This window comes from Lepisma saccharinum, chromosome 30, assembly GCF_977018435.1.
Source record: "Lepisma saccharinum chromosome 30, izLepSacc3.1, whole genome shotgun sequence".
In the NCBI taxonomy this organism is placed as follows: domain Eukaryota; kingdom Metazoa; phylum Arthropoda; class Insecta; order Zygentoma; family Lepismatidae; genus Lepisma; species Lepisma saccharinum.
The window spans coordinates 40,096,937-40,119,392 of NC_139258.1; positions in this window are offsets into that span (position 1 = coordinate 40,096,937).

The following is a 22,456-nucleotide window of genomic DNA, read 5'->3' on the forward strand; positions in this document are numbered from 1 at the left end:
GTTTGTCCTGTCATTAACCACAACCTGTTTTCTTTTTGAGGTGTTGATGACAAACATGGGTCTCTGTGTTTTGAATTCATCTGGTGAGTAATACATGTCAGTATTCCCAATTGTAACTCTTTTGTATGCTGTAAATGCCTCATATAATTTAAGAAAATCATCCTTGGACATGTTTAAATTATAATTTTCTCTGGGGAACACCTCATTTCTGTCATTTGTAAGATATATGTTCTTGATGTTGCAACTATCAAATTTACTTGAATTTTTTTCTTGGTTATTGCTTCTTCCAGTCTGAAACAGTACCACCACAAAATCTGGCATGTCATATTGTATACTGGAGAATGAGTTTGTAGCATCAAATTCATAATAGCTACCAGTGGCAGGCTTCTGGACACATTGATATGTATAAAATTGTAAAGGTACCTGTGGATTTTTTAGCATATCTGCTTTGTATTTAAGAGTATAACTGGCTTCATATTCAACTACTGGAATTCTTAGCTCCATAGTCTGAATAAGCCATTTGCCTTCATCAGGTAGGGTATTAGGCAGAGCTGCCCCAGTAGAGTTTAATGAACTGTACCTCATCAAAGCATTATTATCATTGGCAGCTCTTCTAAATGTAATTCTTAAACTACCCTTCCACATAATATCTTTGTAATCTGAGAAGAATCCTGGCAACAGGCGCATGGGGAACAGTACTGTGTGGCTCTTGGATAATATTTTATCACTAGCCTCAAATCCACCTATTTTGTAGTATGAGGCCTCGGTTTTGGATAATTTTAGTGTGGCCAAAGCTGTAGAGGTAATACCAGGGAAGTCTACTCTGTTTATAAGAACACCATGTTTTCTGATCTCGATTTCAGAGAACAGATGTGGCACAAAATTGTCTACCAGTCTTATATTTGAGTTAGCCGGATAATCTGTACCATCGAGCTTTACAACATCAAATTTGATGTAGAGGTCTGCTCTGTGAGGGTGTATAAAGCCATCTCCTACATCAAGGTCAACCTCAATCTCTGTGTTGGCTTGATTTAAATTTGCAAAGGTTCTCCGGTTTGGGGGGAATGACTGTAGCTCATAACTCTCAATATTTTCCATTTTATTTATTTATTTATTTTTTTGTTTGTATTTTTATTTAAATATTAATTTCTATGATAGCAGTTGTTGTGGCTCCAGCAAAATCAACTAATTCTTCTTTTTCATTAGTGACCATCAACTCAATGTAGTCTATTCTATTATGGCACACAGGAAAATATAATGTTGGTGATGGAGTGTAGATGATTGGCTCCATGAATTCAGAGTTAGGTTTGAATGTTGCAATGATGCCAGTTTCTTTGTGAGTGCCTATGCCATATGCTTTGGTGATCATACCCTCGGCCACATTACAGTGAATATTCAGAGTCTCTATGGCTAAGTATTTAGGTATATTAATAGCAGCGTGTTTGATGGCTGGTTCAAGTTTTGTGTTGTTCTCGAAGCCTAATAGCTCTCCTATAGTACCCAGATCTATTGTCTCTGTAGCAGACACAATCTCTACTCTGTGAGTGACAGAATTTTGAGTTAACACTATACCTCTGGGTAACTGAGCATTTAGAGTAGACAGATTATACTGCCCTGGAGTGATGACAATGTTTTGGTCACCAACTGCAATCTTCTTGTTATGGTGTGTAATATTGGGGATCAAGTACATGCCATAGAATGCTCTGAGAGCTATTGTTTTGGGATATACTATATCATCATGTAGTCTGAGCTTCAATATTGAATTTTGGCTGGTAAGATGGAATACTCCCATGATGCTTCAGATACCACAAGGCTTTTTGAAAATTTTCAATTGATGGTTTATTTATTTGAGACAGATATCTAAGCATAGATAAACACAGATGTCCACAATTAACATCTTTGAAGTTTTGAACACGGTTATTCCCATACAGCACAACATGGTTTCAGATATGTTACGGATACGTAACTCTTGAAACATTGTAACATTGCAGCAACATTGCGAAACATTACTGTGATGTTTCAGGTATGTTTCAGCAATGTAAAAATGTCCGCGAATCTAACATAACATTCGTAATGTTACAGAAACATGTCAGTGCAACATTACAGAAACGTGTCAATGTAACATTGCAGAAACATGTCAGTGTAACATTACAGATACATTTCCGTACAGTTTTGTGATATTTCAGTTACATTACAGTGATATTATTTCACATTATTGTTATGTTGAATGGAATCAGTACTGTATTCATAAATGGCATATTTGAGGGGGGTTTGGGGTTAAACCCCCTTCAAATATTATTAGAATATTTACTTGTAAATAATTTCCTGAAAATAGAATTCACCGTATTTCTTTTAAAATCAAGTATTGTGATGCTGTGAAAGTACCAGAGGTCTTGGGTTTGAAACCTCATTAGGCATGATGCTTAATATTTATTTTATCTCCCATCAATTGACCACATATCTCAATTAATCTAGTCAGGAGAAAAAGTGCATAAAATTGCCGATTATGCATTCGTTCATGTCAGACAAAGCTAGAGTTAAAAAAACAAAAAACTTTAGACACCTCAAAAGAAAATATTAAACATTAAACTGGTAATCATCATTAATACCTTCAATTGTTTACAAAGGAATAGAGTTTTACATGCAATAACAAAGCTCTTTGTGGTTTGCTGTGCCACGTCACAAGGAAGGTTGGATTGAGGGTGATGTTATCAGCATCATGCTCCAGTCACTTTTCGCCCACTTTACCAATTGATGATAGACTGGAAGCATGTAAACATTTTACTAAATACTAAAATTTACTTTGTGCATTGTGTCACTTTATGATGAAAAATCTGGTACAATAAGGTATATTCTATATATTAATTACAAAAGAATGAACAGATAATTTGAGCATATCATCCCAAATAAAAATTCAAAATTAATGTAACAGTTAAACTGCAAACTTGCATGTCTGTAATTTACCATCACCTTGTACATAGCTATTGTGAATTATTTACACCATTTAGATTCTAATAATATTGGTTCTGACCATTATGCATTATTCTGGAAACATCTGAGATACCTTATTGGATACTTTCTGGAGATCATGCAGAGTGACCTACAAGTTACCTGAATTGGCAGTCTATACATTTGATAAGAATATCCTACATACTTACATAATTGGAGAAATTGACCACAAAGTTGGCAACCGTTAAGTATGCCGTGCCACCCTAAGTTCTGCGGAGCCATGGATTATTATTATTAAAAGAATCAGTAAAAAATAAAAACTTGGAAAACTATGAGTTCACAAGAAAAAAGAGCAAAATGGACACAAGCTAAACTTGGCCAATTTTTGGGAACTAACAATATAAATAAGAATTGAACAATAACAGCAAATCAAAGTTTAAAAATTGATGAAATGTGTTTTGACATTCTCTATAATCTTGAAAATGTGCAGTATCAGAGGTTGTGCTTGCCAGTCAGAATTATCAATGCTATTACTGTTTCTTGTGAGAAATTTCCATTGTCTTGTTGCTTCAAAGATGTTCTACGATTTCCTACATTACCATTTCTTCTTGAAAACAATTTTACATAGATTTCCTAACTTATACCAAAACATTTCAAAATGAGAACGTGCAAGACATGATTTTTGAATGATTTATATTATATCTTTCATTGACTTTCAAAATGGTTGTGCTAGGCTAGGTTCGTCAGTTTCAGAATACACTGTGAGAAATATAAATAAGAACCTTGCAGTGAAGGGATCCCAAGTTCAATACCATGTGAAGGCACATTGCACAGTGGTTGGAATCCCACTTTAAATTGCACGTCTACTCCCGATTAGCCTATCTGCACATTAAGTGGACTTCAAACGACAATTCACAAATGGAACAAATATAAAAGGATAAGTATTATCAAAGGAATATATATTTTTTCACAAAAGAGTCTTTATTTTTTTGTCTAAATACATTTTTTTGTTCAGTTGAAATTTCTGCAGACCACAAGTTCTCACTCAGACAGCCTCAGTGGAACAACATTCAGTTTTACCTGTAAAGAGAATAATGTCATGTAACATCAATTCTGAATTAGCATTCTGTGGGCAGAAATATCATTTAAAGAAACAAAATTTTGCATAAGGTCATTCCACATCAGTTCAACCAGACCACGGTACCCATAATCTCAAATTTTCATGAAACTCGGCACATTTAATAATACTTTCATGGTGGTGAGAAACCATATTTTTTCTCTCTCTCTAAGTTGTTCAATAATTCCTCTTTCTTCCATTCCCAAAGCCTCCAAGTGTGAGCTGCACTGTCCTGGAAGAAAAATTCTAGCTCCCTTACAAATTATTCAAACTTCTTTGAAATTTCACAACATTACCAAAATAATAGAAAGAAAATATGACAACGTATCACATTCACATTTTAGTACACCAATAAATTAGTAAAATATTACCAGATTTTAGGCCAAAAACAATGTTTACTACAATTTTGATTGTTCTTAGGTTTGATATATCATCTAACTAGCCCAGAAATAAACTAAAAGGTGATTAATTCCTCCTCTGCTTTTTTTTAATGACTACCGGATTTTATACTTTTCACATTAACTCTTAAGAATCTAGATATCATTGAAGCACATTTTTTGGAGTATAAAATTTTAAATAGCGTTTTCATGGATGCCAGGAACGCAGGGCATGGAAGGAAAACCCAAACTGGTGCCTTACTACTGGACCACCAGATCCACTTGGCAATTGGACAATATCTTCACTACTTGAGAAGCGGTTGGAAAACTATGAAGTGCTTTTTGTTGAAAATGGCTGGCTAGTGCATGCTAGTACCTTGGTATATCAGTAGCTATAATGTGCTCAAACACTACACAAAGTCTCATTCTAAACCGAGGGATCAAATCTACAAATTGTACTACAAGTTACATTCCTCGTTAATTTTATTCCATGTATTAAAAAGTTATAGTAGTATTCAACTACTTTTTAAGATGTGTCTTTGTCATAGTAAATGTAAATAAACTAATATTAGTAATTATAAAGGTAAGAACAAAACATTCATGTTTGACCATAGGATGTTTTCAGATAGGGCCAAGCACTGATTTTTTTTTCAAAAGGGAGGGGGGAGGCATATTTTCTCCATAATAGTGTCACTCCCTGAAAGAAACACCGTCTATTCAAAGTTATCATATTTCTGCAATATTCTTTTAATAATTCACTCAAATGACTGTGACTGAAATAAAATTATATGGGTGAAGTATGAAATTTTAAGGTGACACCTTCCTGGCATCCATGAAAACCTTATTTAAAATTGTATACTCCAAAAATTGATTCTGTGATATCTAGATTCTTAGAGATAATTTGAAAACTATAAAATGTGATATACATTTTTTAAAAAACTCAGAGAAGGAATGAAAACACCATCAATTTTATTTCTGTGTAAGTTAGATTATATATATGAAACTTTACTTTAAAAATATTTGAGTTGGTGTTGCAACTTTCCCTTTGAAAAAATCGAAATTCTAGTAAACCTTGTTTTTGGGCCAAAACCAGGTAATATTTTACTAATATACTGGAATATGAATGTCACATTTTTCTCTGAAATCTATATTGTTCGGTTAACGTTGTGAAATCTCAAAACACATTATATAATTTGAAGAGCGACAGAATTTTTTTCTTCTAGGACACTGCAGCTCACACTGGAAAGTTTGGGAATGGAATAAAAGAAAAGGAATAACTAAAAGTTGAAGGGGTCATAATTCAAGGTAAATACCAAAAAAATCATGTGGTTTCTCACCACAATGAAAGATGAAATGTGCTGAGTTTCATTAAAATTGAGGATCATAAGTTCTCAAACCCCTTTTGTTGGTAGAAACCCTCCAATGGTGGTTGTATGACCATTTTAGAAAAAAAAACCTTATTAGTACATGTTTCTAGATATCAGAAACAATGTTCAAAAATATTTATTGTCTTTAGTTCTCCTGGAACATCCTTTTTCCAACATTACAAAGGTGTTCTTTTTCTCATGTAGCAAATTACGGAAACCTTAATATCTCAAAAATCAGTAAAGCTAGAGACCTGAAACAAAATTCATTCTGTAGTTAATGAATCATACTTTCTATGATATTCAAGTATGTTTTGCTCAAAATTGCATCCTAAGAACAAAAATTAAGGTGGTAATTTGGGTAACAAGACAGTGGCCATGGTGGCTCAGTTGGTAACGCGTCTGACTACCATGCTAAAGGTCCCGGGTTCGATCCCCGGCCGGTTCAAATCCGGGAACTTTTCTAACGGTGGAAGCGGCCCCGCCGCCCACCCAGCATCGAATAACATGGGTACCGGGGGGAAACCCCGGGGGTGATGCTGATCACATCACCCCCACTCACGACCGGGTCAAGAAACATGGCCGTTTATGGAATTTTGAGTTTCGGTTTTAAATCTCTCAGATGGGTCCTTTTGAAAAATTCTGAAATTTGGCATGGAGGAAGCCCTGCATGAACCTAACTCACAGTAAAAATCTCAACTTTTAGACTCAACTTGTTTGGTAAATATGACATAACATATGCGATCTAATTTGTGACATTGGTGTTTAATGTTAAGCTACATGTATACCTAGAATAATGAATGAAGCATTTCCTTTTTCTTTTTTAAAGTTGGGCTTAAAAAATCAGAAAATATAGTAACATAGGATTTTAATAGTTGACTTACCAGAAATTAAACTTACAAGGTATGACAATTGAAGATCTGTGAAATCCGTCAACTTCTACATGAGCAAAAAAAAGTCACGGGCAATTGTTGGAAAAAATGGCTGGCCCAGGAGAACTAAATACAATATTTTTTTGGGATATTGTTTTTAATATCTACAAACATGTACCAACATTTGTACTAAAAATGATTTTTTTCTTTCTAAAATGGTCATGCAACCAATTACTTGGTTGGTTTGACATGGAATGACCCAGAATTGACATGAAACTATCCTTGAGTAAAATAAAAGCAAGCCATATATTTGAACTTCTGCAACCCATATCTGTTCTACAGGGCTACAAAATATTTTTACATTTCAGTCTTAATAAATACAGTGTGTGTTTGTTTGTTGCAGCCAACTGATAAGAGGACGTGATAGAAATATGAGCAAAAGCATACCTATGCCTCGCTAGGGCTTCTAACCAAAGGCCACTTTTTATTAACCAAAAAGACCTTTGTTCATCACAGTTTAAGACAGAATATCGCACAAATTTCCATGGAGTGGTTAGCACATTGCACTGCAATGATAGGGGTTCCAGGTTAGAATCCCAGCCTGGCCGTGGCTGAACTGCATCCATGAATAAAGAATTTCTAATAATAATAATAATCTTTACAATTAGCAAAAATGTGGCAGAAAAGTAAAGTAATATAAACCAAATCAATTAATCATCACTGGCGGTCGGTAGATAGGCCTTGGTCCTCACGGGCTGTTGCGTCACGGGTTATTACTATTTGGAAAAGAAGTTTGCATTTCATTTCATTTTACGAAAAGAAAGAAAATAAGGTATGACTGAAGACGACCGGACCTCTCTCAGATTTTCTTCATATTTGGCATACTTACTAATTGAGGCCTGCTAATGATGAATCTGAAGTTAAAATTTGTCGGAAACTTCTAGAAATTGCAAAATAATTGTGAATTATTGACACTAGCCCCACAAACCATTGACGTGTGGTTAGGTTAGGCAAACATAGTTAAAATTTCATGTCGTGGTAGTATCAGGATCTAGAAATTGCAAAATAATTGTGATCCATTGACGTGTGGTTAGGTTAGTTTCGGTTAGGCAAACATAGTTAAAATTTGGTGTCGTGGTAGTATCAGCAATATATATATTTTGCTTGTGAAACAAAAAATTTCGCGAAAATAGACTGTTACCAGCCCGAAAACTAACGCCTTATTTTCGCTTATTTTGCAATTTCTAGACGTTTCGTGATTTGGGAGGCCTCAATTAGAGAGTATGCCAAATATGAAGAAAATCTGAGAGGGGTCCGGTCATCTTCAATCGTTCCGAAAATAACTACTGTGTTTACACTTGGCAAATATGGGTGGGGGGGGGGGGAGTTTTGCTAAGATTTCTTGCTATCTTTGACTTTACATGAATATAGTGGCTAGTGGCAGTTATAAAAAAGGTGCTGATGCCATCACTGTACATTATGGAGTATATAATGGGAGATTACACTTTGAAACAAGCACACTAATGAATCCAGCACATGTGTAATTTCTACATGTTAATTTGGATCATCAACATAATGTTTTTTATGACTCCTTGAGCTAAAAAAATACAAATTAGCCCATCACAGAACGTTATTACTTACTTGTTTTCTCTGTCTAGCCAAGTTTGTCCTGCACAAGCCACAACATCAGACACCTCTTGCTCTTTAGTATTTGGCTGGTGTTGGCAAACAGTACCTAGAAGAAAAAAATCATAAATTGTATAAGGAATAATTCATTTGTATGCAAACTGAAATGCAAAATTTTTCATAATTTGAACCCGTTGACTAAGCAAGTAGAAAATATTGCATTTCACATAAACTACTTATAAAATTACAGAACAGTAAAATAAAACATTCTAGAAGTCTGACAATACTTCCAGTGCCTGCATAAGATACCATACTGCTACGCCAACACAAAATATAAAATGAGTGAAACATGCTGCTTATCCATTGCTGATTAACATGTATCTCTCATAACTAATAAAGAAGTAATAAAAAAGGTTCTAGCCGAATCACCTGGCAAAGCTAGTCACTCTATTATAATATACACTGTGTCCAGTCATGGCATGTGTCACTTTCAGAGGATTGCAGTCATTTAAACCAGTACCACATCTACTTTGTTTACAATTGCACTTCAATGTACATGGGCTATTTATTATTGAAGGGTTTAGCCACCAAATGAGAGCTGAACTAGTAAGAATTGAGTTTCAGAAGTAATTTAAAATTTGTCTGTAACTACTTTCACCAAGTGGTGAGAATACTCATGGAACTCTTTCACCAGGTTGTGAGAATAGCAGGAAGTACTGTAATGGTTCCGAATGTTTAATGATTTTTTCAGTTTCATAGGAAGATTAAGTATTGCAAAATTGTAGAATTTATTGTTACAATAAATTTGAACCCTGGTGAAAGTAATTACCACTGTTTGGAATTCCAAAGTGCAACTCATTAGCAAATAAATAAAAACACGAAAAAGTACCTAACGCAAGCATTTGTCGACAAGGCATTTTTCATTTGGAACACTTAGAGCTATAAATGGCCCACCCAACCTAACCACAAAAGCATTTAGAGGCGTTTTTTGAAAACTAAAGAGCCCTAAACCTTACTTGCCTAACTTTTTTAAGAAACCCCTTTGCATCATGCACACATGGCAGTAGTAGTCCGTAATGAAGATGGTAGTAAACAAATGGCTGATTGCAATTGAGAAGTACATGTAAGTGAAACATTAATCTCAAAGCAAAAACACAGAAAGTGATTGCTATAACTCTGAAGTACATGTGTAAACAGACATTGAACCATGAAAAAATGCCTGTGTACCATAATGAAATTGTAATTAAACAATTGGAACTAGGACCAAACCATTTATGAATGTAATATTATCTTCATCACGTGATACACTAGTCCATATATGATACATTTTTCCAACTGCATGGTGTGGAGGTAAAAAAGTAATGATCGCCTGCATGTAAACACACACACCAATGTAATCTTTATACCCACCAATAACTAAAGAATGTGTGTGGCAGTGTAACAGGCCAGGTCAGGTCAGAGATTATTCGCATGCACAGATTAAAACCTGTTGAAACAACTCTAAGCTTGCTTCACTTTTCACTCTGTCAAAATTTTACTTTGGTGGATGCTGTATATTCCATATTTAGATCAAATTCTGATTACATAAGTTTGCAATAATGTGACAATTATATTTTGAAGCAATGTAATCACAGAGTTGGGAAAAGTATTTCTTGTGTGCATTGCTGATTTAAGGTAAATTATCGCAATCACAAACACAAAAATTAGTTAGCAAATAAATTTAAAAAAAATATTGTTTCTGTTACTTGTTCTTTCACCCACTTCAAGCTGTGGTAATTGTAATGCAGCAACATTTCATTGCGTCCTGTAAAATTAGAATCTGAATTATAGGAGCACCATGTAAATCATGCTGTGATCTTCAGTAGTAGCCTGTTCGCTAAGACTCAAGCTACAATCCACACAGCTAAAAAAAATTGCACGTGACAATGCTGCAGCCTTCGATTTACGTATCGAAATCGCAGAATGAATTTGTAGAAACGTATTTCTTATTAGATAAAAACTACTAACGTAACAACTTATGTAGTTCAAAGTATTCTACGCTTCTTCACTATGCACAGGGAGGTGAGAAACTTTTTTTAAGAGGGCAAGTTTTGTACAAAATTAGGAAGGTGGTAATTATAATGTAACCGAAAAATGATCCATTTTCAGCAACAAGTACTTTCCGTCTCTTCCATTCAATCTAATTTCGGTATACTATAAATGTGCACTGCTTATAGGTAAGCACTTTATTCCCTGTTATTTTAGTTTCATGAGGTGCGAGAAGTTCCATGCTTCTTCACATCATGTATTTTCAATTAAACAAACAAGACGAAATACTTCTTTAACACTGGTTTGATAACGCCTGCCTTGTTTCCACTCACGTTCTCACACACGTTACACAACACAGATTAAATATATAGCGTGCATAAGTATAACACAATTAAACACACTTTGGTATTAATAATATTCAACTTACCACTCAATAAACAACATTATTCTTCATAAGATGTGCACGACTCCCGGTCAGCGTTAAACGTAAACACAACATGGCCGCCTCAGAAAATTTCCCGGATGTCCGATGATGACTGAATCCAACGTTGCAATGTCTCCGAGACGTTCCAGAAACTAGACAATGAAACGATAACATTGCAATGTTTCAGAAACAAAACTGGGACTTCATGTGATGCTTTCTGTAACGTCAACGCGAAACCAGAATGTTAGAAACGTATATGAAAGATTGCAATATTTCTGAAATATGTCTGAAACTTGGTGTGCTGTATGGGATTATTGTAATAAAGATGAGTTGATTTTAGATATTTTACTAAATTCTCAGCTGGAACACCTCCAAATGAATCAAATATAAATGCCTCATTGTTTAAATGTTTAAGATAACAGATCCAGTGAGTGCCCTGATTTTTGTACTTATCCAAATTGACTACACCACACTCTTTTTTGAGTGGTTGTTCCGGTAAAGAATCAGACATGTACACACCTCTAAAATTTTTGATGCCTAGTGGCTTGATTAAAGCTTCAATATCTTGGTTGGTAAGTGGCTCTTGTTTTTTTTAAACTTATTTATGGCTCTTTTAAGACCTTTGCCTTGTTTTTCCATATGGCACTTTTGTTCATCTAATTCTGCCTTATTCTTCTTGGCATCTATTAATGTTTTTGCTATGGCAGCCGATCCCCCTGCTAAGCTGCCAACTGCACCGAGTGCTGCTAAAATAGTTGGGATACTAAATATAAAGCCACCTACATGTGATTTTTTTCTAGATTGCTGTAATTTTCTTAATTGGGGGGTACTAAGTAACAATTTCATACCATGGCCTTGGCAAGACAAGAACTTTTCTTCTAGTGCTGCTTTTTGGTTAGAAGACTATCAATAGTTCTAAGAGATTTAAGACCTGCATAAGGTATCTGATACATAACACCCTTGGCCTTCATTGTTGGTTCATTATATACATATTCTGGGATTAACTAGCTCAATTAAATTGTATCCAATTTACTTAGTCTATTACAACCCGCACCCCAGTTTTTGTTTGGTGTTCATAGCTATGGTGGTCCCTAATGCTGCTATTCTCTCACTCAAAAAGCATCTTTGCTTACAAATCTACCAAATGCAGCCTCTTCTAATTCCTTGTCTGCCACATTTCGCTTATCAAGATTGGTATGTGTGCTGTATGCTATGTCATGGTCTTTACAAGCAGCATCTAGAGGATTAACACCAGGGTCCCCTCTGTTTAGTCTATGGGCTAGTTTGGTACCTGGACCACAATACTGATAGCCTGGTATGTGTAGCTCAAATGGCAGCTTGTTTATGATGTCATTAACCAGCCTCCGACCCTCGGAGATATTCCAAAATTTGGGGGGGGGGGGGGGTAGAGTATTAATAATTTTTATAAGATATACAATCCCCTTAGTGTCATTGACTATAAAATTAGACAATTTGGTGCCTATCATGTCCATAATTCCAACCTTTTCATTGTAAAAATTATGGTTACCAGCATTTTCTTCCCCAGCTATGACTAGCAACCTATCTACAAGTTTCCTGACATCATCAACCCAGACAAATTCTTTAGGCAGGGTATTGTACTGTTTGATCCTACTACCTGTTTTGATCTGTGTCCATATGGGCTTAATTAAATTGTTGTATTTTGCTCCACTGCTAGACTTGACTCTTTTTTGTGTGGGATCATTGTTCTGGTATAGTGCATCTGATTTTATTAATATTTCTTTGTAGTGCTCAAAGTCTTGATCTGTATAGCTGCCAGGTCTCTTACGAGTCATCAGTTCCCACAATCCAGGTGTGCCAGGATACTTAACATAACCACCTCTTTCTCCAAGATGAGATTCTGAATATACAATCAGATCATCTCCCATAAATGTTACCCTAAAATTGCCAATTCTATGTATGATGCTACCATCAAGCTCTGCATCAGTATATAAACCAAAAACCTCATCTTTGTTGTCTCTAGGTGTGCTTAAATATTTTTGAGCAAGAAGACCCAATTCAATAGGATTCTGACTAGCTTCAATTCTTAGAGGAGGAACAGGACTAGGTGTATGAATACTAGAAAGTGGGGTGATTGGATAATCTAATATGTTCCTAGCAGCTACCGGTACAAGCTCTGTGATTAAATTTTGATTCTGCTCTGAAACAGTTTTGATATTTTTACCTAGTTCACTAATAGCATCAATAATAGGCTGTTCTGTGCGCTTGTGTTGTTCATAAATACCTTGGTTTTCTGATTTCCATCCCTTAAATCTTTTTACAAGACAGTCTCTTAATTTAAGATCATCAATGATTGGTCTTTTCATGGTTATTTATATATGTTTCAATGTCTAGAAAATTGTTTATTTTATTTCTGTATTTGCCACTATTGGCTTTCCTTGTCATATCAATTGTGACAAACCCATAGCTGTCCTGGTTCCAGCACCTACTGCAAAACTTAGAAAAATGATTGTAGCTCAAAGCCCCACCTACATATTCATCATGTATGTGTTTGAGGTTAGTATGGTCTTGATGAAACACACATATAAAATTGCTGTTGTCTCTTATCAGCTGTTTTGGTATTTTAGAAAAAGTCTGTGCCAGGTAGAAGCAATCTATGTTTTTGTGTCGCCCTGTGTAAAGAAAATTCTAACCTTGTTTTGGTTATCCAGTATAATATCATCAAACACAACAACAGAGTTATCGAGACAGTCATCGAGTGGTTTAACATCTGATTCAAAAGTGGCTATATCCAGTCCATCATATAGCTTCATCAGCTGCTGATATTTTAATTGTTCCAAGCTCTTAGAGAAGACATACAAGTGCCTGTTTTTGCAGTCTAACCAGTTGGGTGCCAGTAAAAAATTATCAACCATTAGTGTAGTTTTACCACAAGCCGATGGCCCAACAATAAGACATCTAATATTATCAGGCAGCAGCTTGCCACTTCTCTTAGTCTGCTGGTCAGGCTCTGGTAGTCTCTTTATAACATCCCAGGTGTTCATAGTATCACTTTGTCTGCCTCGATCCAGCTGTGTTCTGGGAGACCTAGCCATTTGACCAGTACCTTGTTGCCTTTTCTGCGGATGACTATTTCTATAAGATATGTGTCAGGCTGTTTAGTTTTGCTGAGCTCTTCTTCATTGAACCTGCCTTTGAGAATTTCTCCTCGATGGTCTTTTATTATATATGTGTTACGGGTCCCAGGTTTAATTTTAACCACTGTAAATAATTCAGTACTCAAGTTTCTGGTAAAGCCTCTTTTGAATAAGTGCTTATATTTGCTGATTCTTACTTGATCACCAACCTTGTATTTGGCTTACCTGGTTGTTGGCTGATATCTAGGATAGTAAACAGTGTTGATCAATTGCTGCTCATCAGATGAAGTTACCTCAGAGGGCTTCATGTTGATTGTGGAATGGACCGAGTTGTTATATCGATCTAGAAGTTCTGGTAGGATAGTAAGCCATTTGTAATTACCTTGAAGGGTAAATTGTTTATACATATGATTTTTTAGGGTTCTGTTGAATCTTTCTACAATAGAGGCCTTGAAAGTAATGTTGTATTGACTGGCTTTTAATAAATTGTTGGAACACCAAATTATAGAATTCTTTGCCATTATCTGTTTGTAGATAGCGCGGTGATCTTCCACTCTAATTGATGATTGTCCTGAAGGCTTCTGTAACACATGTTCCAGTCTTGGATTTGAGTGGCACAGCCCAGCCATATTTTGAAAATCTGTCTATGACAGTGAGTAGATACTTATAGCCTTTGTTGATCTTGTCTAAGTTTTTCAGCTGTCCACTTGCCATTTCAACCAAGTCAGACTGCCATAAATGATCTATGCCTTTTGTGACCACTGGCAGTCGCTTATAGTTATGTCTGGCTGGTCTGTGTAGTTCATCAACAATAGTTTGTCTAGACATAGTATGTAAACAAGAATATTGCAGCTATGGGGTGTTCAGCAGCTGATACTACAGGATTTTCTAAATACAACTTGTCTCCTATTTGTATATTAAATTCAAGAGAACCATCATCTTCAGAATAAGCTGTCTCTAATGTATTGGGGTCTGTAAAATCCTCTAACTCTACACTGGTGACCTTTGGTTTGTTGTCAGCATTGGTTACTGATAAGGTAGGATAGTGGTGTGCCTGTGGTTGGAGCCAATATTTGATCTTGATTGGTCTGAGTGTGCCCCCAACAAAAAACTGGTAATAAAATTGTGCAGGGGACAGCATATACAGTTTGCCACCTGGTGTAAATGGTGAATCATATTCTTTGTTGGGGATACTGTACAATTCAAGGGTTACAGTATGCTTAGGATTCTCAATTAGGCCAGTTATTTCTTTTTCAGCTGTAAGCAATCTACTTATTACAGATTCAAGGTGCTCATTAATAGTCCTAACAATCTCATCGTGGCCTGGTTTAATTCTTATGTCCACAGCAAGTTTCTTGTATTGTTGCACAATCTTTTGAAGCTGCGTGGCAAAAACAGACAGAGCATTTGCTTGGTTGGATTCCATTGTATCTAGCTGTTGCTTGATGTTGGTTACAATTTGCTGTAGATTTTCAACAACAGCCAATTTTGAACTTTGGGCTGTAAGATCATGGACTTGTCTTCTGATATCCTCAAACAGAGCATAAAGTTCATTAATATGTTGATTGGTTGGTAGAGTGGCCACTGTCTGAGTAAGCTGTTTGATCTCTGTCTGGATATTCTTGATATCTTCTGATTTCAATATGCGATTCAAAGCTCTTTTAATATTTTTAAGTTCCTGTGATGTAGGCAGATTGGCTACAGTATTCTGCAAAGACTCCAGGGCCAATTTCACAGTATTTAATTCAGAAGCATCAGCCACACTACGCATAGCATCTTGTAGCATGGCTATGTCTGACTGAGTAGGTGTTGATTGTTGTAAAATTTCAAGTTTTGTTTGGATGTCATCGATCAAGTGATGAAAATGAGATAGCTCAGATTCAGTGTTGAGGTTTTCAAGTTTGGTGATCTGTTGCGGGACACTGACAAGAGTGTCTACAATACCAGGCAAGCGAGATTCTAGAGTTTCTTGTACATTTGTCAGATCACTTTGTACTGCTGCTATGTTACCCTCAAGATGGGTTATGGTACTCTGAATTTTTCCAAAATTTTCATATGTCTCAAGTTGCAGCTTAATGTTAGCAACACTATGAGTGATAGCACTCAGAGCATCAGAAGATGGTAGGTTGTCCATAAAATTCTGAAGTGTCTCAATTTTTTCTTTAACCTCAGCTATGACATTGTTCAAGGGGTCCAGATTAGGAATCTCCACTGATTGCATCTGTTCTTTTAGAGTGGAAATTACTAGATCAAAATCTTCTTGTGACTTTATGCTTTTCACAATTGTTTGGAGCTGTGTCTGGACACTACCAATCTGCTCTTCTAGTTGCTGTTTCAATTGCTCAGAGTTGGTAGCCTTAGTCTTTAATTTGGCTTGAAGAGCTGCTACAGCCTCCTCTAAACTTTGAAAATTATCTAATGTTGCCAAGTCAGTATATTTTTGAAGTAGCAATTTAAGTTCTGAGTCAATTTTAATAAGAGGGTCCATGCATTGTGATTGTAAATTTGTAATCTCTAGTTGAAGACTGGCATTGAGTGTGGTTTGTAGAGCTTGTAAATCACTTCTTAATTTTTTGACTCTGACATCAAGCATCAGAATCTCATCACTGTGATCTTCGCGCCTTGTATGGCCAAATATACCATTAGGCAATTTTTTGTTTTTGTTATAGTGGTTATTTATTATAAAATATCTAATTCTTAATTCTATAAAAAAAGGTATAAGTTTGTCATAGTATCCCGGGACCTCAATATATAAACAGTCACCGGCAGAGACAGTATATACAGTGCCAGAAACCATGTTTGATTGCTTAATTCTATAAATATTTCTCATTACTGAAACCTTGACATCACCCTCGGGAGTTGTAATAAATTGTAATTGACCACCTACAGGTAATTGGTAGTGGTTTAAGTTATTGTTAAATATGTATAATGTTTTACCTGTTTTATCATCAACATCTGTAAGTATGCTGTTCAGATGAATAATTAACAAACCACTTAGTTTAGACTGTATATCAGGAGAGGATTCTGGTGTTGGCAGGTCCATAATAGCTTGATTTTTGAATCCAAATAAGTTAATTGGCATGTTTATTTATTTCAAATCATGCTCTGTGTTTGGGCATTGTTTGTCACTTATCAAATCACAATGACCCCATGGTAGAGTATGTATGCCACAAGATAAAATGCATCTCTTATCGTCATGTGGGTCCAGAGGCACTTTTCTTAGAACATTTGTGGTCAACAAATGATCTTTACTCTGAATTCTGCATTCTGATGGTGCTACATGATTTGAGACAATCTTCATAATCTTTAAATTCAAGCTCTTTGTCTACAGTTACTCTACCAACGCCCTTGGCTTTTTTCGTAACAGCACCACTACATGTTTTAAAACTATACATTTTAGCCCTTAACCCAGCAAATGCCACAATAACATCGCCAAGTGTCTCATCCTTTAACTTGCCAGGCACCTTTTTGTTGTGGGGTTGAATCTTTGAATGTTCACTGGTATCAAAATATTTAAGCAATGTAGGCTGTGATATATCTTTATAAACATCTTCTGTCTGAATATCAAGAATAAAATTATCTGTGTCCATGTACATCAATTTTATACTATTACCATAAAAAGGCTTCAGCACATCATAATAGAGCTTTAACATATGTAATTTGGCCAATTCTAATATCACAGCCCGTACATAAATAGGTTTATCAAACTTAATCTTTGATTTTTTTCATATTAAAGAGTGTCATATTCTCATCATAAATTCTTCTATAATTGAAATTAGGCTTTGCCACCAATTTTTTGCTCTGGCTGGGGTCAGTAACTAATTTAACATCACTATGCTAACATTTTCTATAGTTTTGCCATACACTCAATTGACCATTAATTTAAACAAGGTCTTATCAAATTGGCTTACTGCAGATGTTCGAAGCTCGGTGTTTGTATCAATGTATGGCTTCAACCATCTTGAGTGCCTGAACCTCAAGACTTTGCCAACATTGGTCACTTGAACACCATGATGCATCAGGAACTGGAGGTTTTTGTAATATATGACATAACCCAGTTTTGACTCCAGAGTCATCATTAGCTTCTTCTGTTTAGAGCCAGGTGAACATTCAACCTCAGGAATTGGGGGCAGATCAGAAAATTTGTTGTGTAAATTATCTGGAATTGTCAGATCAACCTCTAAGAATAGACCATAGTCACTGTCATCAAAGTCTTGAAGATCTTCAATACTAAAATCTTCAACCCACTCAAGCCCTGCATATGGCAGTTTATCCATCATAGCATGACCATACAAGCTGTTGGCATCCACATAAAGTATATAGTTTGATGGCCGTGATGGATCATAATCAGGAATATATTTGTTGTTGGCTCTAGCATATCTCTGAGAGCATTGCACCATGCCTCCTCGTATACATTGTTCCATAAACAGATACATATCCTGATTCTGGATCAGATCCAATTGCATTTTAGTATTCAAAAACATAGCAGACCATGCTAGGCCCGGAGCACTGTAAAAATAGATTGGATTCAGTTTATAATTTTCCATTGAAGATTTTCTAAATGCCTGAAGTATATCGGCTAAGAGAGTCACATCAAGTTTCAAGTATGCCTTATGATAATCACCAAGTGTCTGGCATTTTAAGTTGTCCCACATCAACTTGGCATGGTGATAATCTTCATCAGTGATTCCGGATGCCCTGAGTTTACTGTAGAACTCTTGTTGTGGTAGCAAAGCACACTCATCAAATTTAGAAAAATCTGTAATATAGTCATATGGGTATACGCCCTTTCGCCTAATTAATTTCAAGTCCTGATTTGGAAACATATCACATGTGATTTTAAATTGATCATCAGATAATTTACTGGCCAGAGTAGCCAAGCTAGCCGACAGAATTCTTTATGAATCTAGAAATCTTAAGTGAATAGGAACACCATTAACTTTAATTATTTTGCTAATAGCTATATATTTCTCATCATTTTCTGCTAAAATATTTAAATTCTGCTTGTCAAACCCCTTGTACCTGATCAGATGATGAAAATCATAATTGGATGCCCCGTGACAAAATATCGGGACAAATTTTGGTGTCTGGATCTTGATATTACAGCTATTACACAGAGCCATTTTAAATTTACCATCTGTATGGGATGATATTTGTATTTGAAAATTTAAAATCACATACCGGGCATTTTAATACATTGTTAAAATCTTCAATCTGATTTTTTGTTAAAGACATCATAGGTTTTGATTTTAATAAGATATTAGATGCTATGTAATGGCACTCATTTTCTATTCTATGTGCAAATTCTTTGATGGCATTTGGTCCCATGTATAAATATTCTTTACTAACAACACCATTCTGTACAACAACATAATAAAAACTAGAAGGTTCATGTAGCTGATATGGTGTACTTGAAGATTCATCAGGATCTGGGCTGCAGAATGCAAGAGGTTTGAGGTTTGATTCAAAATAACAAACTATATATGCTGGGTGTTCCAACAAAGCTTCAAATTTTTTAAATTTTGCATTTTCATTTGGCTTAGGCATAACCATATGAACAGGTTTATGGTTGCCACAGTATTTTAAATGTTCAACTAACTTGTTTTCAGCAATTTCTGCATTCCTTTCACAAACCCCATTTATTATTTTTTTACCATCAAATACAGTTAAACATCTTCGGCACAACTTGTATATTGCATTAGATTTGTCTAGTTGTTTTCTGACTAAAGCTTCAAGACTGCGTATTAGAGTGTAATGGCATGTGCCATCCCCTTCAATTAAGAGCAAATCAATCGGAATAGCAGAATCCTCATTAAGTGTACTGATTCTGAGAGGTTCTATCAAGCAATTCCCACCACCAGTAGAACAAATAAATACATTAATAGATAATGGATTACCATTGATATCTCTGGCCTTTTTTTTTCAAATTTATCAATATTTTGAACAGACATTGGATATTCTAAGCCCTCCATAGCATCATCAAAATCATGTTCATGCTGTTTATAATAACTTATTCTCTCTGGATTATTTAAAACTGGAAACAAAGCAGCTAAAATACACCACAGAAAGCATTTCTGATCATTATTTTTTATGTTAACCACAGCTTTTTTGTTTTTAATATTGGCAGGTAATGGCAAATATGTAGAACCTTGTAATGGGCTGAATTCAGAAATATTAATATATAACTTGTGTGGAGATCCACATAGGCTCCATCCTGATTCTTTAGCAGCAAACTCAGTGTGTTTAATAATCAATTGCTCTATCAACCTTAGTATTTTCTCTAAATTTGTATTTGAGTATACAGCTACAGTTTCTGTTATGTGGGGCTGTGTAAATTTTGTGCATTTGGTTTCTTATATTGTGTAAATAATTTGAAAGACAGTTTATAAGAGCCATTTTGTACATTTAGAATAGCTTCCATATCAGGATTTATATTGTTTAAAAAATTCTTAATATCACATTTTGACTTTGATACAAAACGGTAATCTTCTAGTTGGTTATTAAAACTGCTATCAATAGGTGCATTGCAGAGCTGCTTTGCTGGTTTGATTAACAGGTATTTCAAGTTTTCTTTTTAGACCAGATGAAGATGTAGATGGTTGTGATAAAATAGAAGACTGTACATAACAAGTATTTTTATGTTTTTATATAAAATATTCCAGACTACATTTTCTATGACATTTTGGGCATATTTTTGTGGGTGTTCTATATTTTTATGGATCACAATTCCTTTGGTGCTTAGCCCAATTAGGGCTAGATATATTCTTATTGCATTGATTACAATATTTTTGATTTGGCATTTTTGTTATTAGTTATAAGATTTCTTGGAGTTTAAATTAAAACTCTATACTTAGTATAAAATATTAATTGGATTTAATAATATGCTTTATATACTTAATGTGTTAATATTTTTTTCTTATTGGTTTATTATATCAGATTTCTTGGGGTTTAAATTAAAACTCTATACTTAATATAAAATATTAATTAGGTTTAGCAGTGTACTTTATATATTTATTGTATATACTTAGTGTATAAATATTTTTGGTTTTTGATGTTGGTTTATTATATCAGATTTCTTGGGATTCAAATCAAAATTCTATACTTAATAAAACTATGACAAGTTGTAAAGCTAATAGCTTACATGCACGAAGGTAGAATAAGTATTGATCTACAGAAGCACTGACCTACAGAATCACTGACCTACTCCACCATGTTGTGATGTGCATAGAAAGGCAATGACCTAATGCCGTGTGTTGTGTATCGATTATGTATAACAAGCTGGGACAGATATAAGCCAGACTCTAAATATGAATAGATTACAACAAATACAAGCTGGATGTATCAAATATCAGACTCCTTTATACAAAATATAAGGCTTTTGTTCAGTATACCAGAAATATGTTTAATATGAATAATAAGAAATTCTGTATATCAAACCCTGTAATATGAGGAGCACTGGAACAACACCTCTATAGTCTTCAACTATTCTCACAATATTAACTGATCTGTAATGCGAAAACCCTTGAAGTAGCCTAAGCGCGGACCGCGTTAAAAACATCTGCCAATCAGAAGACACCCATTACATCATAACTAACCAATCAGAAAACAATACATGTCTAATAATTTGTTGCATAATATTGAATAATAATTTGTTGCACAACATGATGCCAGAAGTAAACTTGTATGTGTATGTGTGTATGTGTATAAGATTACATTTTACAGAGTATTACACTAAAAGCAAAAAGCTCGTTGATAATAAATCAACGAGCTTTTTGGCTTAGGCCAAAACAGTATCGAGAAAAGCATATTTTTAACAAACTTATAGACAACAATCTGGCAGATTCAGGTGTAGCCAAATCAATCTGAGGGGGGTCATACTTTCTCGGAAGCTTTTTTACAAAAATCGTAGGTTATACACAGTAGCAATAAAATTATATTAACATCTTGCCCTAGTTTTAAGTATTTCTATTCAGTCTGAAAGCCTCACACTTTCTCGCACCAGTAATATGTACTTTTACACTACTACATAGGCAGAACTTAGAGTATATTCACCCAACTGATAAGAAGAGGCCTTTGTTTTATCTTATCGACACTGTGCACTTATTTAAGTGTATTTCAAACAACTGGCTCAGTTAGAAAAAATGAAAATGTGAGCGTTGTTTACCCAGATTTTGAAAACCTGTGTGATTTTCATGTTGCATCATTTGCAACTTTAAGAACACTCTTTAGTATGGAAAATATGCTTATAAATTATCATTAAAATCTCTGTGGCCAACTTCCCTAGAAAGACTAAATATGCAACTACTTGTTCAAGTTCTCAACCATATGGTCATTGAAAGTATAAAGCAACAAGGGCCAAAACACAATTTGCCGAACTATGAAGACACTGCAGAGTTCATTAACATTGTTTTAAACTGGTGGGAAGTAGTCAAAGTCAAGTCTCCATGGAAAGGTGCGAGGTTAAGAAATAATTTACAGTATCCTCTGACAAACGAATCCTCAGATGAGAGACTCTTGTACCTACATAAATTCCTTGATTTGTTGGAAAAGTGGGAAAGTTTGAACGTATCGTCAGGAAAACTC